Source organism: Larimichthys crocea, chromosome XX (assembly GCF_000972845.2).
Source record: "Larimichthys crocea isolate SSNF chromosome XX, L_crocea_2.0, whole genome shotgun sequence".
Taxonomy (NCBI): domain Eukaryota; kingdom Metazoa; phylum Chordata; class Actinopteri; family Sciaenidae; genus Larimichthys; species Larimichthys crocea.
This window is the reverse complement of record NC_040030.1, coordinates 5,001,766-5,015,197: the sequence shown is the minus strand read 5'-3', so window position 1 is coordinate 5,015,197 and position 13,432 is coordinate 5,001,766. Positions and strand designations below refer to the sequence as shown.

The 13,432-nt window shown below is 42.3% G+C and overlaps 1 protein-coding gene and 2 non-coding genes across 4 annotated transcripts in view; all 3 read right to left on the bottom strand.

The window, feature by feature from the left end:
* Window positions 1-11,857, bottom strand: part of plxnb2a.1 (plexin b2a, tandem duplicate 1) — a 178,564-nt gene extending 166,707 nt beyond the window's left edge. For both annotated transcript variants that reach the window (XM_019263568.2, XM_019263567.2), the window contains exon 1: window positions 11,396-11,857. The gene's annotated coding sequence lies outside the window, so the exon portion shown is untranslated. The remainder of the gene's footprint in view (window positions 1-11,395) is intronic.
* Window positions 11,858-12,908: 1,051 nt separating this feature from the next.
* On the bottom strand, window positions 12,909-13,019 carry trnal-caa (transfer RNA leucine (anticodon CAA)). Its single transcript has 2 exons — window positions 12,982-13,019; window positions 12,909-12,954 (listed from the first exon to the last, which is right to left on the bottom strand). It is a non-coding gene; the product is annotated as a tRNA-Leu (tRNA).
* A 260-nt stretch (window positions 13,020-13,279) lies between these two features.
* Window positions 13,280-13,390, bottom strand: trnal-caa (transfer RNA leucine (anticodon CAA)). The gene is made up of 2 exons: window positions 13,353-13,390; window positions 13,280-13,325 (listed from the first exon to the last, which is right to left on the bottom strand). It is a non-coding gene; the product is annotated as a tRNA-Leu (tRNA).
* Between the last annotated feature and the right edge of the window lie 42 nt (window positions 13,391-13,432).

The window sequence follows — 13,432 nt, the reverse complement described above, 5'->3', positions numbered from 1 at the left end:
CTGCAGTGATGCAACATCAACATAAGCAGCAGCAACTCAGCCTGTAATGACTTTATCTGAAGCCTCCTCTGGCTGCTCGCTGGAGGCTGGAGGCTGGTGGCGGAGCTCGGGGGGGGCTGAAGAGCTTTTTTGGTAAGATTGGGTGGTTGATTGAGTTACATGCCGTGACACTGATGCTGCTTTAAAATGAGAAACCTCTTCTAAAGTTTCTGAAATAAACAGATCAGATTTGGTTTGACATGGATCACCTTGGAAATGTGATGTTTCAGCAGCTTTCGTGACACCAGAGGTCCTCTACAGTGATCTTTACTGTAAGCTGACTTACAGCGCTGAGGCATTTCTTATTTTCAGTTTTAATGCTAAAGGTAAAGCCGATACCGGTGGTGCATTGATGAGCTGAAGTGAAGATCTGAAAACAGAGCTTCCTCCTCCTCGTGATGTTTGGGAACTCGAACATTATGACTTGTATTGAAGGGTCGATAAAAACAGTTTTTCTTACAGCGTCAGAACAGGCTGGAAACCAAGCTTTGGCTTTGAGTTGACAAAACTAGAGACTGATATTAGCACAAAATTTCAAATATATATAAATAGATGGGTGTTAACAGAAGATATTTAATGGAGAGTGAATATTTTAGAGTTTAAACATTAAAAGTGACATTGGGGCTCTGAAATGATAAACTTTGCTGGGAATTTAAGAACATTAAATAAATGTGGTAAAAGCGGTGACGTGCCAATACCGGCCAATGAAATCGGCCTTCAGATATATATCGCTCAGGCTTTCAGTAGTTAAGAGACTCTGCAGTTAAACATCAGCTTAATAATGAAAAGTTTGTTGTGAACTAGATGTTCTTCCTATCATTAGACTTCTGCTTTAAACATATCAACCTTGTATCTTTATGTTTATATCATGTGCCTATTATGCTAAAATATATTTCCCAAACTATATTTAAGTTCCCTGTTAAAGGGGCCAACCTTCAATTTTGTAAATTCCCAGTTTATTCCCATGGAATAAGTTGAAAACTTGGAAAATTCCCATAATTTCACAACCCTAATGGGAACCAAAGGCCAAAATGCCGACTGAAAAGATAATCTGACGCCGAGTCGTGACACTTTCACAATAAAATGTCAGACAGGTTTAAAGAAACACGGTGCGCTTCACAGCCTGTCCAATCAGAACCGAGCGTAGGCGGGACATCTAACCTGCTAACCAATAATTACCATAACTCAGCATGTGTTTTGGTAGGTGAACTGAATTTAAAAAGGTTCTTGTATCACATGAAGATTTGATTGCATTAATATTAAAACAATTCATTGAGATATCAGATTTTAAAAAAAAAAATCAGGCCGCGTGCTTCGTGCAAACGTCTCAAACCAACAGGCGGTGCGAGTTAATTAGCGGCTTCGACATGCAAAAAACATCGATGTGCTCGTTTAAGATCACAAACCTCATTAAGGAGAAAACACTCGACTGTACAGTGGTAAGAAAAAACTGAAGTACATCCGTCTCTCTGTATATAATGAAGCTCGAGTCCTCGCAGTAATAAGCCCACACAATAGACTTAAGCAACCAGAGTAGCAGGTAATTAAAGGCATTGTATGAAATTAGATAGAAATAGAAAACGCTGGCTGGAATCATTAGACAGAGGGCCATTGTAGCTCTCCTCCCCCGTTTTCTTTTCATGTTTTCTATTCTTCACGGAGCGAGCGGCGGCCTTTTATTCATTTAATGATTACTCTGTCTTTTTACGGAGAGCGACGCCTCGCATCTCCGGAAAAAACAGCGCTGAATGACGTGACCCTGAATTAACAAAGAGAGAGAGAGACGGAGACGGAGACGGCAGGTTGCTGCATGGTCCTCCACGCTTCCCAGCCTTCAATCAGCAGAGAAATATCTATCATCATAAAACGGTGTGTGTTTGTGAAAGACGAGACAGGGCGTGTGTGTGTGTGTGTATCAGCGGGCGTGATGATAAAGTTTAAAAGGGCATCTGGGGTAAAATAAACGACGCCTGATGGTTCGGCGGCCCGCAGACATCGAGCTCTCGGGAGTCGGTGCTGACAAAACTGACTTACAAATTGTTCCATCAACGAGACAATGTAATCTGACTTGATGTGATGCGGGCCTCCCTCCCCGGGTTTGTAATGTGTGAGACAGAATGCAGAAACGACAGGAACAATTTGCACGACGCCGATGTTGCACGAAAAGCTCATCTCGAACACAAAATGTCCATTTGCATTTCGGGGCTCTGCGAGAAATTGCCCCCGGAGACGGACGTTAAAAAATTTCCCCCCGTGCGGAACATTCGGAGATGTAACAACAGCGCGCTGATCGTGTGATGACACGTCTCATTTAATTCTCGTGATCACTGAACTACCGAGGCTGCTTCACAAGCTTTTAAAAAAGGAGAGCGTCCCCCTGAAAGAATAAAAGCATGAGTCGATTCAGGCCCTCAATGGATTCATGAAGCATTGACTTCAATGGAAAGAACTGTTGTTTGCTTCCTGACCACGATCGGACTCTTATACTTCAGGTAGCAGAACCATCCTTGGCTGGTCGTTGGTTCTTTGTTGTTCAGAGGCTGTAGTGAAGATACTAGGGTTGCAAAATTTTCAAAGTTGGAAACGTTCCATGGCAATTTATGGGAATAAACTTAGGAATTTACTAAATTGAAGGTTGGCCCTTCAACAGGGAACTTTTTAAACCTGTGTTTTCTTGTGAAAGCATCACTTCTTGGCATCAAATTATATTTTCAGCTGGCATTTTGAGAAACTGGCAGCCACTTCTTAAACTTTGGTTCCCATTAGGGTTGAAAAATTATGGGAATTCAATCAAAATTGGAAACTTTCCATGGGAATAAACCAGGAATTTACTAAATTGAAGGTTGGCCCTTTGGGAATAAACCAGGAATTTACTAAATTGAAGGTTGGCCCTTTACAGGAAACTTAATGGAGAGCATAATCTTGACTAAATCAACCAGATTTTATGCACTTGCATATCTGCTCGTCCTCAGTCACATAGCACACTGCTTACTGCGGCGCTATTGAGGCCACGCCCCCTCTACCTGCACAGGTAGACTCTGAAGCACGGCATGTTTCTTGTGAAAGCGTCACTTCTTGGCATCAAATGAGCTGGCATTTTGAGAAACTGGAAGCCAACTTTTTGACCTTTGGTTCCCATTAGGGTTGAAAAATTATGGGAATTTTCAAAGTTGGAAACTTTCCATGGGAATAAACTTAGGAATTTACTAAATTGAAGGTTGGCCCGTCAACGGGGAACTTTTTAAACCTGTGTTTTCTTGTGAAAGCGTCACTTCTTGGCATCAAATTATATTTTCAGCTGGCATTTTGAGAAACTGGCAGCCAACTTCTTGGCCTTTGGTTCCCATTAAGGTTGAAAAATTTGAATTTTCCAAGTTGGAAACTTTCCATGGGAATTTAAGGGAATAAACCAGGAATTTACTACCATCCTTGGCTGGTCGTTGGTTCTTTGTTGTTCAGAGGCTGTAGTGAAGATACTAGGGTTGCAAAATTCTGTGAATTCAATCAAAATTGGAAACTTTCCATGGGAATAAACCAGGGATTTACTAAATTGAAAGTTGACCTGTTAACAGGGAACTTAATGGGGGAATATATTTTAGCATAATCTTGACTAAAACAACCAGATTTCATGCAGGTACACTTGAATATCTGCTCCTCCTGCTTACTGCAGGGCTGTTGAGGAAATTCATTCAAACTGTGTCTCGACAAACGTGTTGGACTATCTCGTCCGCTGTGAACGACTGAGCCTTTTGAGGATCTTTCAAGTGTTTTCCCACCCCACATCCTGCGGCGTCGACCACCACAAGTAACACCAACAAAGAAGAAGAAGAAGAAGGAAAAAGCTTCTTTAGATCACGGCTCTCCACTCTGAGCTGCTCCATGACACCGACACATCAACAGCTGGACAAACACAACGCCGCAAAGCCGCTCTGCATACACGCCGGCCTCAATCGGCTGCTGCAGACACACACACAGCTTCTTACAGGGATTAAAAGGCACTTAAAGTAACCGCTCTGTAGTTACCGAGTCAATCATTACGGATTGATTTCATTTAACCAAACTGTCCTGATGTTTTTCACAGCTGTCTGTGCAGACGCTCAACACCTGCAAGAGGCCATGCAAGAACATCATCATCAAATATATACAGAAGACGCACATGGCTGCCAGGCTTGCTGTTTTTTTTTTTCCACCTGAACAAATGTTCTGCAGGTGTTACACTGCACATTGCGCACACCTACACACCTGCATCGCTGAAAGAAAAGAAAAAAAAGAAAAAGCAATCAGCAGCACAAAAAAAGGTGACGCTGTTTGATGTTTCTGCGAGGCGGCAGCATTTTTAAAATTCACCAACACCATCAGAGATGAAAAAGAAAAGAAGCTCTGTGTCTTTACAGTCTGCATGAGCGAGCGTCCTCATTATAACGTGAAAGAAGAATCCCTGAGAAACGAGCGCACATCCAGAAAGGTGTGGAAAGACGGTTGGGATCGGTGAACGATCGCTTCAACAGGCCTCCTGTGTGCCTAACCACGGCGTGAATCTGCTGCCAGACACTCTGAGAAACGTTTAGAGAACAGCACATGGTTCCACTGATGTTTCACTCACTGCAGACCAAACCAGATGCACATTTGTGCACTTAAAAAAAAAAAATGATTTCGCAATTTCCAAAAAGCCCAAAGTGACGTCTTTTATTTTGCTGCTGGGTTTGAAAGATATTCAATTTAAAATGATGTGAAACAGGAAAAAAAAAGGAGCTGGAAGCAGCAAACGTTTGGTGTCTGATTCATTTTCTTTTGTCTGACAGAGTGATTAGACGAGATTCAACCTCAAACATCCAAAAAACAAAGACGTTCCACACGTTTTAAGGGCTGCAACTAACGATTATTTCCATTCTCGGCTGATTGTTTTCTTGATTAATTGATGAGTTGTTTGAGAAATGTTTCCCTACAATTGCAGGTGATTATTTACGGATTAAAAGATTTGATGCTGCAAAGCTCCTGAAAGCTCACATAAGATAACAAATACATAAAAAGCAGATAATTGATGTGTTAAAATATGAAGTCATAGACGACCGCTCACGGCAGATTGACTGTAAACTGAATATCTTTGGATTATTGAATTAAACGAGCCACTTGAACGCATCACTTTGGGCCGTGGGAACTGTTTTATAACATTTTATTGAGGAGATAAAGGCGGATCAGGCGGTGATGAAATAATAATCTTTAGTTGCAGCTGAGTTCATAACACAAAGACTGAATCAGGGCTGAATCTTCACAGGTTTTCACTTGTTATACACAGAAAGCTCAAAGTTTAAAGGAGGTAAAGTGAGTTCAGACCGCCAACACACGAGACGAGCAAACAACGTAAAGTAGAGCAAAGTGTTTACCGAGTCATTGCAGAGGCGATTTCCTGCTCGGCTGTTTGTCCACTTCTCTTTAACGGAGAACTCAGACTGACTGAAAACAGTTCGAGCTCCTCACACGTGAATGTTTCCTGCTTTCTGTAACAACCTCGATATCCACCGAAGCCCCACGAGGCTGTGATTACACCTGCAAAGACCGGTCGATGAACCGATTAGCTGTCAACCATTAATTATTAAATTAATCACAGATTATTTTGATGATTGATTCATCATTTTGAGTCATTTAATGAGAGAAACAAAGTCAAAATTCTCTGATTTCAACCGCTCACGTGTGAATATTTTCTGTTTTCTTTCATCCTCTATGAATAAAGAAGATCTGGACAAAATGAGACATCTCAGGATGTCATCTTGAACTTTCAATCGACTATTAGTTGCAGCTCTAAAACAAAGAGTTACCTATTTCTGGCATGTTTAGGACAGACGTTTAAGGCCAAGTAATAATTTGTCAGTTTTCTTGGAGCATCTTTGAGTTTTCCTCTTCCAGTATCATAATATCAATGAAATGTTCAGTGCATCATCTCATTCATGCAAAAGTCATAAAAATCCAGTATCATCATAACAATATTGTCTTTGAGACACTTTGGTATAAACAATCTAAAAGAACGTTTATCTCTAAAACAAACTGACGTCATCGTCTTTATCTCGAGGGCCTGACCTGATAAACACAAACATGTTTATCTGGTATAAGTGCGGAAAATAACGTGTCCTGCCAAAGATGACGGAATAAAAACACACACACAAACACACACACACACACTCAAGAGTTCTCAAATATGCACACAAATGTGCAAATCTGAAAGAGTTTGACCTCCGACCTCTGAGGACGAGCTGCCTCTTCCCGTCTTAAATCACGACATCGTGCAGAAAGCAGAGGAACACGTCGTCCCTGCCAAGTTATGAGGAATAATAAGAAGAAGATGCTTATTTTGGTGTTTCAACCATTGACTGAATGGACAGCGTCCCCCCACAAGTCGGTGTTGGTGGAGCCGACGTGGGCCGAAACATTTGGACTTTGAAAACAACCACCTGGTTCCAATAGAGGCAGAACTGAACTGCTGTGTGGAATTAAGTCTAAAAATCTGTGAGAGCCTGAAGTTTCTAGATCAGCTCGGCTGTGATGACACGAATGTGGAAGGAGATGCCAAACTGAAAAGTGTCTGAGCGCACGCTGCAGACGGTCCGATCCAAACTCTGCACAGACGGCAGGCGGTCAAAGCGGTGAAAGCGTGACGTCCATCTGTCGGGAGTTTCATCTCTGTGACGCCGTGTTTTCAATTTGCACACGCAGGCTACGATCGTAGATTAGAGACAGCGAGCGCTCGACACAGCAGCCTGTTGAACACACACACACACACACACAGCTCTTTAACCTTCATGTATTTCAGACTTATTTAACGTGATGTGATGAACACGTCGTGTTCAGCCAGCCGGCGATTTGTTAGTCGAACTGGGGCTAATCGTGTGTTATTAATGTGGATATTAATGGCAAATGTCAGCAAGATTACACCAACAAACTGATTCAAATAACAAATTCTGCTCCATTTGATTTCACTACATTAAACACTTTGATTTTTACACACAAATAATGCAACAAACCTATAAGATGTGATGTTTTTAATAGATTTAAGGCCCTGCAAACCCACACAGGTGGTGATAATGCTATAATTTGAGTAATAACCCATCCACAGCATGTCAACAATGTCAAATCATTCGTCTCAGCTCTGTGCTTTCATGCTGACGTTACCGTTTAAGTCTCATTTGAAGGTTCACGCTCTTCACCTCACTCAGCGTTCGCCGCTCGCAGCTTCAGCTGGAGCTTGTGACGGTGTCGGACGAAACGGAGCCGACCTGCATTCCACTCAAACAGGTTTCTGATAGTCTGACTGTCCTTCAGTGCACAGTTCAGTCCGCAGACAGGAAAATTAGAGGTTAAGCAACACAAACAGGTTGAGAGAGAGCTCATCGGTTTAAAGCTGGCTCACGCTACAAACTACATGGAAACAATAAATGTTGCAGACATTCGCTACATGGCTACTTTCTCTGTTTACCTCCCTTAACATCCTGCGTGTACACCATTTAATTCAATGAAGAACTATTGAAAGACTAACTGCTACCTGTCAGTTAACCTATAGCATAGTTTAGCTTAACATAAAGCCTGGACACATGGGGAGGCCGCCAGCCTGGCTCTGTCAAGACAAACAACAAACAAACAAACAAACAAACAAACAAACAAAATAACCCATATTTTGGGAAATATGCCAATATTTGCAAGTATTTGGACACATTCCTGGCTAGCTGTTTCCCCCCTAAGCTATTGTGTCCAAAACCCTGTTTATACCAAAGTGTCTTAAAGACAATATTATTATGACTTTTGCATGAATGTGATGATGTACTGAACGTTGCATTGATATGATGATACTGGACACGCATATATGCCGATGTACTTATAGTAAACACAGTTCCTGTTTGTTACTGCAGTATTTCCTGTAAAACTCAAAGCTACTCCAGTAAAAATGATGTAAAACAGACAAAATATTCACATTTAAGTTGCTGAAAACTGAAGAAGAGAAAGATTTATCAGTCATAATAATGGTTGATTCATTTTCAGTCGCTTGACAAATGATTATTTGGCCTTAAAACATGCCAGAAATAGGTAACCCTTTGTTTTAGGGCTGCCAGTTATTTTCTCGAAAGTTCAACAAGAACCGACAACTTAAGTTTGCAACAGTCAACGCAACGTACGGGTACGTTTCGAGAGCTCGGCTACCAAAACACGTCAAACCAAAACACCTAGTTAACCCACTGTGACCTTCCAAGAGTGTGAATGTCAGACGAACTAAGTGAGATCGTCACCCCTTTTTGAGTTTTGTAACTCATAAAAGGCAAATTAATTCTGCAAGCCTCCAAGAAATATTTGTAGAAAACCTCCCATGAACTCCATTTCCAAGTCAGGAGATAATGTAAAAGCGTGTACGGGTTTGTCCCCCGAGGCGGCACAACATAAAGCTCAGCTGCTCACTAACTAACTTTACACAGTCAGTTCACAAAAAGAGAGAACGGGGGGGAGATAGTGTTTGTATTGTGCAGCCGTGGAGGCCTGTGTGACTAGAAATAGCCTTCTGGGCTTGTAGCAGAAAACATTAAAAAGGGATTTAGTGAAGAGCTTACTCGGAAAGAAGGCGACTCTTTTGAACAATCCGAGTGATAGTAGCTTAAAAAACATTAACTGAACAAGCGTACGGCATCACAGGACGCCTGTGCTGCATGTTTCAAAAGACTCCCGTCTTTTTCCTGCACGTCCAAACTTCCACGCCGATAAATTAAAGATGACAACGAACTGCTCGAGCAGCCTTGAAGCCGTACGCCTGAATGAACCGAGCATCATATTAGCCGTAACATCCAACAACCTGAGTCTAAACAGAGCTGCTGCTTGCTGCTGTAAGCTATAATGGTTTTATGGCTCCGGGAGCTCAAGGTGCAGCGTGGAGGCTATTCTAATCCATTAACTGACACCATGGGCAATTACCCTCCCATCATACGCAGCAATACTTGGAAGCAGATGGCGAACCGGCACAGTGTTTTCAGAAGATTCATAGTTCCACACATGAGATGTGGGTTAATCTGTTTTAATGACCTTTGGAGCCAAAGATTTAACTAAGCACAATCATTATCTGGCTGCTGTTGTAATGGTTTAAGCACTCGTGATCAATACTGCCATCAAAAAACATCTGTTTCCACCGGTACGTTAAATGTAGGGGGATATCGTAGAGAACTCGGAGTTCCTCTGACTTCCAATCATCCTCATTGGGATTGGTATAGATTAAACAGTGGGTGGAGAATCAATAATAAGATAATGGTGTTGTACAGGTGTTTGTAAAATGATAGTATGTGAGGCTAACACTGCTGGAAGAAGTCTGGAATACGTTAACGTTGAAGCCGCCCTCCAGATGTTCGTTGCATTGATTAGTCCCCAACAGATTCCACCAGACTCCATTTAAAAAAAGTGGAAATTAAGTTTGACCTCGCCTGTTAGGAAACAATAAAGCTTCCAGGAAAGATTTAAAAAGCCGTCACGAACCTTCAAAGCCGTCACGAACCTTTCGCCTTCGATTCGGCATACAGAGAAAACATCCTGGAAGTCACGTCATGTCAAGTTTTAAAAGACAAACTCGTCCAGTGTGTCAGATTTACGAGTATCTATTAGCTGGAATATGTTTTCATTAGTGTATAATCGCCTGAAAATAAGAGTCGCTGTCTTAAAATGAGCCTGTTACATCTCTACAGTGAGGGCGGGTCCTCTTTCACGGAGTCCGCAATGTTGAAACCGCCAATTTTTCTACAGTACAAACCAAACATTGGCACTAGATATGGCCTAGACTTTTATGACACAGTCTGTGTGGGATTTAGTGGCACCTAGTCGTAAAGTTGCAGTTTGCAACCACCTGAATACCACTCGCCTCACCCTCCTGTTCCCAGCATGTGGGGTAAACTAAAACATCGTGCACATAGCATCGTTTTCAAAAAAAGTCAACCCGCATAAATACGCCATCGAGCGCCGTCATAACTACGCCAAGCCTGTGGGTGGCAGTGTAGGAAGAAGGCGAATCCTCTGCAAGCCAATCAGAATAATGCTTCCATGAGCATCGTCATAGCAACAAGTAAACATTGGTCGCACTTTTGGCGCATCCGCTGCCTAAAACTCCGTTTATCTCAATTTACACGCAAACGCAAAACCGGAGTTTTCCAGAATCTCCACTCTAGCCGGAGTTTTTAGAAAGATTCGTTTTCAGAGGCGAATTCACCGTTTGCGTGTAAAAGATCGGTACAAACGAAGGGAAATGTCTCCGTTTTTAAAAATACCCGTGTACGTGTAAACAGGGCCTAAGATATAAAAGTCTCATTCTAAAAAAAAACATGATGATTCTTCTTATTTTCCAGGTCAATACACACAAATAAAAACATAATTATGCTTTCGAAATGCACCTTTTTAAAGGGTCTAGGTGTGGGATTTAGTGGCACCTAGTGGTGAAGTTGCAGATTGCAACCACCTGAATACCACTCGCCTCACCCTCCTGTTGCCAGCATGTAAGGTAGACTAAGATATAAAAGTCTCATTCTAAAAAAACATGATTCTTCTTATTTTCCAGGTCAATACACACAAATAAAAACATAATTATGCTTTCGAAATGCACCTTTTTAAAGGGTCTAGGTGTGGGATTTAGTGGCACCTAGTGGTGAGGTTGCAGATTGCAACCGAATGAATACCACTCGCCTCACCCTCCTGTTCCCAGCATGTAAGGTAAACTAAGATATAAAAGTCTCATTTTAAAAAACATGATTATTCTTATTTTCGGGTCAATACACACAAATAAAAACATAATTATGCTTTCGAAATGCACCTTTTAAAAGGGTCTAGCTGTGGGATTTAGTGACACCTAGTGGTGAAGTTGCAGATTGCAACCACCTGAATTCTCTCCCCACGCCTCACCCTCCCGGCTCCAAACACAAAAAAAGCAAAACTTCAAATCTAGATCAGCTGTAGTTTGTCCGCTTTGGGCTACTGTAGCAAAATGACAGACCCAGTTGGAGAGGACCCGCTCCCACTGTTGATTTTTAAGACAATAAAAGCACGACAACTGATATTATCAGGTGATTAAACACTAATGAAAACACACGTGTCTGCTAAATTAAAGTTTCAGCACGTGAGCCGAACATCAGACACTTCAGTGCTGATTGCAAAACACTTCAAGCTCGTGCCCGCTGGTGCGTTTCGCTCCTCGGTGGCAGGCGGTGAATAATTAAATGTGGAGTTTTACGCGTGGAGTTTGGTTTGACGTGTGAGATTTTTAAATCCACCTTGAAGCCTGTGTGTGTGTGTGTGTGTGTGTGAGGGGAAAGTTTGCGTTAAAGCAGGTCAAATATTAACCGAAGCTTACCTCTGTGTCTGCAGCTGATCGCTCCCTCCTCTCTCTGTCCGTGCGTGCTCCGTGCGTAAAGACGTCTCCGTCAATAATCCGTAAAAAAAAAAGTTAGAAAATAAAACTAGTCCTCTGTGTGCGGAAAAACAAAAAGTTCCCAGATTTACATCCTCGTGTGTGGAAGTCCGGACTGTGTCTGAAGTTTCTTTAGTTCAACAATATTCCCACAGACAAACAAAGTCCTCAGCGTCCGTCCCCACGCCCAGCAGCCCGGATAACTACATGCCCAGGCTCAGGTGTGATTCATGCTCACACACTAACACACACGCGCGCGCAGACACGTCCACGTTTTCAGGTGTGTGTGTGTGTGTGTCCACCAGAGTCCGAGGCGCACACATCCAGCCCGAAGCTCCGCTCTCTCACACGGCCACAGAACACTGGGGGAGTATCAGGATGTTTCCTCCTCCTCCCGATGCCTGCGAGGCGGACAGCAGCTCCGACCAGCACCGGGGAGGAGGCTGGCGTCCCTTCAAAATAAAAGACCGTCCTAAAAACACACACACAGCGTCTGATTTACCCACAAATGTCAAAGCGGCAGAAATGAAACTGTTTACAAACCCAACAGGGAGCTAAAATAAGTTAATGAGCTAAAATAAGTTAATGAGCTGTAACAAGAAAAAAGCTGCAGTTCCTCTATCGTCCACTTGAGGCTGGCTCCAGAAGTGAGTCAGTCTCCATAAGTCCCCATGTCCAAATGTCCAACTTCACAGCAGAAATAAACATGTTTACAGCCTGGTACAAAAAACAGTTTTGGTCTCTGTAGCTAATTTCCCCGTTCATGACAACTGTACTGAGCTAACAATTAGCTAAAAAAAGCTATCAACAAGCTAACAGTGAGCTAACAACAAGCTAACAGTGAGCTAAAAAGCTAACAACAAGCTAACAGTGAGCTAAAAAGCTAACAACAAGCTAACAGTGAGCTAACAACAAGCTAACAATGAGCTAAAAAAGCTAACAACAAGCTAACAGTGAGCTAACAACAAGCTAACAGTGAACTAAAAAAGCTAACAACAAGCTAACAGTGAGCTAAAAAGCTAACAACAAGCTAACAGTGAGCTAAAAAAGCTAACAACAAGCTAACAGTGAGCTAAAAAAGCTAACAACAAGCTAATAGTGAGCTAAAACAAGCTAACAACAAGCTAACAGTGAGCTAAAAAAGCTATCAACAAGCTAACAGTGAGCTAAAATTGCTAACAACAAGCTAACAGTGAGCTAAAAAAGCTAACAACAAGCTAACAGTGAGCTAAAACAAGCTAACAGTGAGCTAAAACAAGCTAACAACAAGCTAACAGTGAGCTAAAACAAGTTAACAAGTTGAAACAAGTGACCAACAGAAAAAAGCTGCAGTTCCTCAAACGTCCACTTGAGGCTGGCTCCAGCAGTGAGTCAGTCTCCATAAATCCCCATTTTCAAATGTCCAACTTCACAGCAGAAACTTCGAATCTGTCGAATCCAACTCATAACAAAAGTCTGTCAGGAGTGGGATTTGAACCCACGCCTCCATTTGGAGACCAGAAGTCCCTTTGCTCAGGAAGGATTGAAGCCTTGAGTCTGGCGCCTTAGACCACTCGGCCATCCTGACACATGTAGAGTCATTCAGTTCAGAAGATGTCAGATACTAAAGGAGAGGGTTATAGTACAAGGAAGGGGAATGATGAGCAGGAGTTCTTGAAGAACAGGAAGAGCTGGGTTCAAAAGAAGTTCACAATGTTGGCTACTATATAGTTACTAAAGAGCAGACTGAGTGGTATAGTGGAGCCTTTTCTACACAGCAGGGTTTGATTGGGTAATGAACAGCATGTGGCAAGTGATAAACAGCTGACTTTGTACAATCAAAATCTTTGTCAGGAGTGGGATTTGAACCCACGCCTCCATTGGGAGACCAGAAGTCCCTTTGCTTAGGAAGGATTGAAGCTTTGAGTCTGGCGCCTTAGACCACTCGGCCATCCTGACATGCATGCAGCCATGTCATCCGCAGATGTCAGATACTTCAGG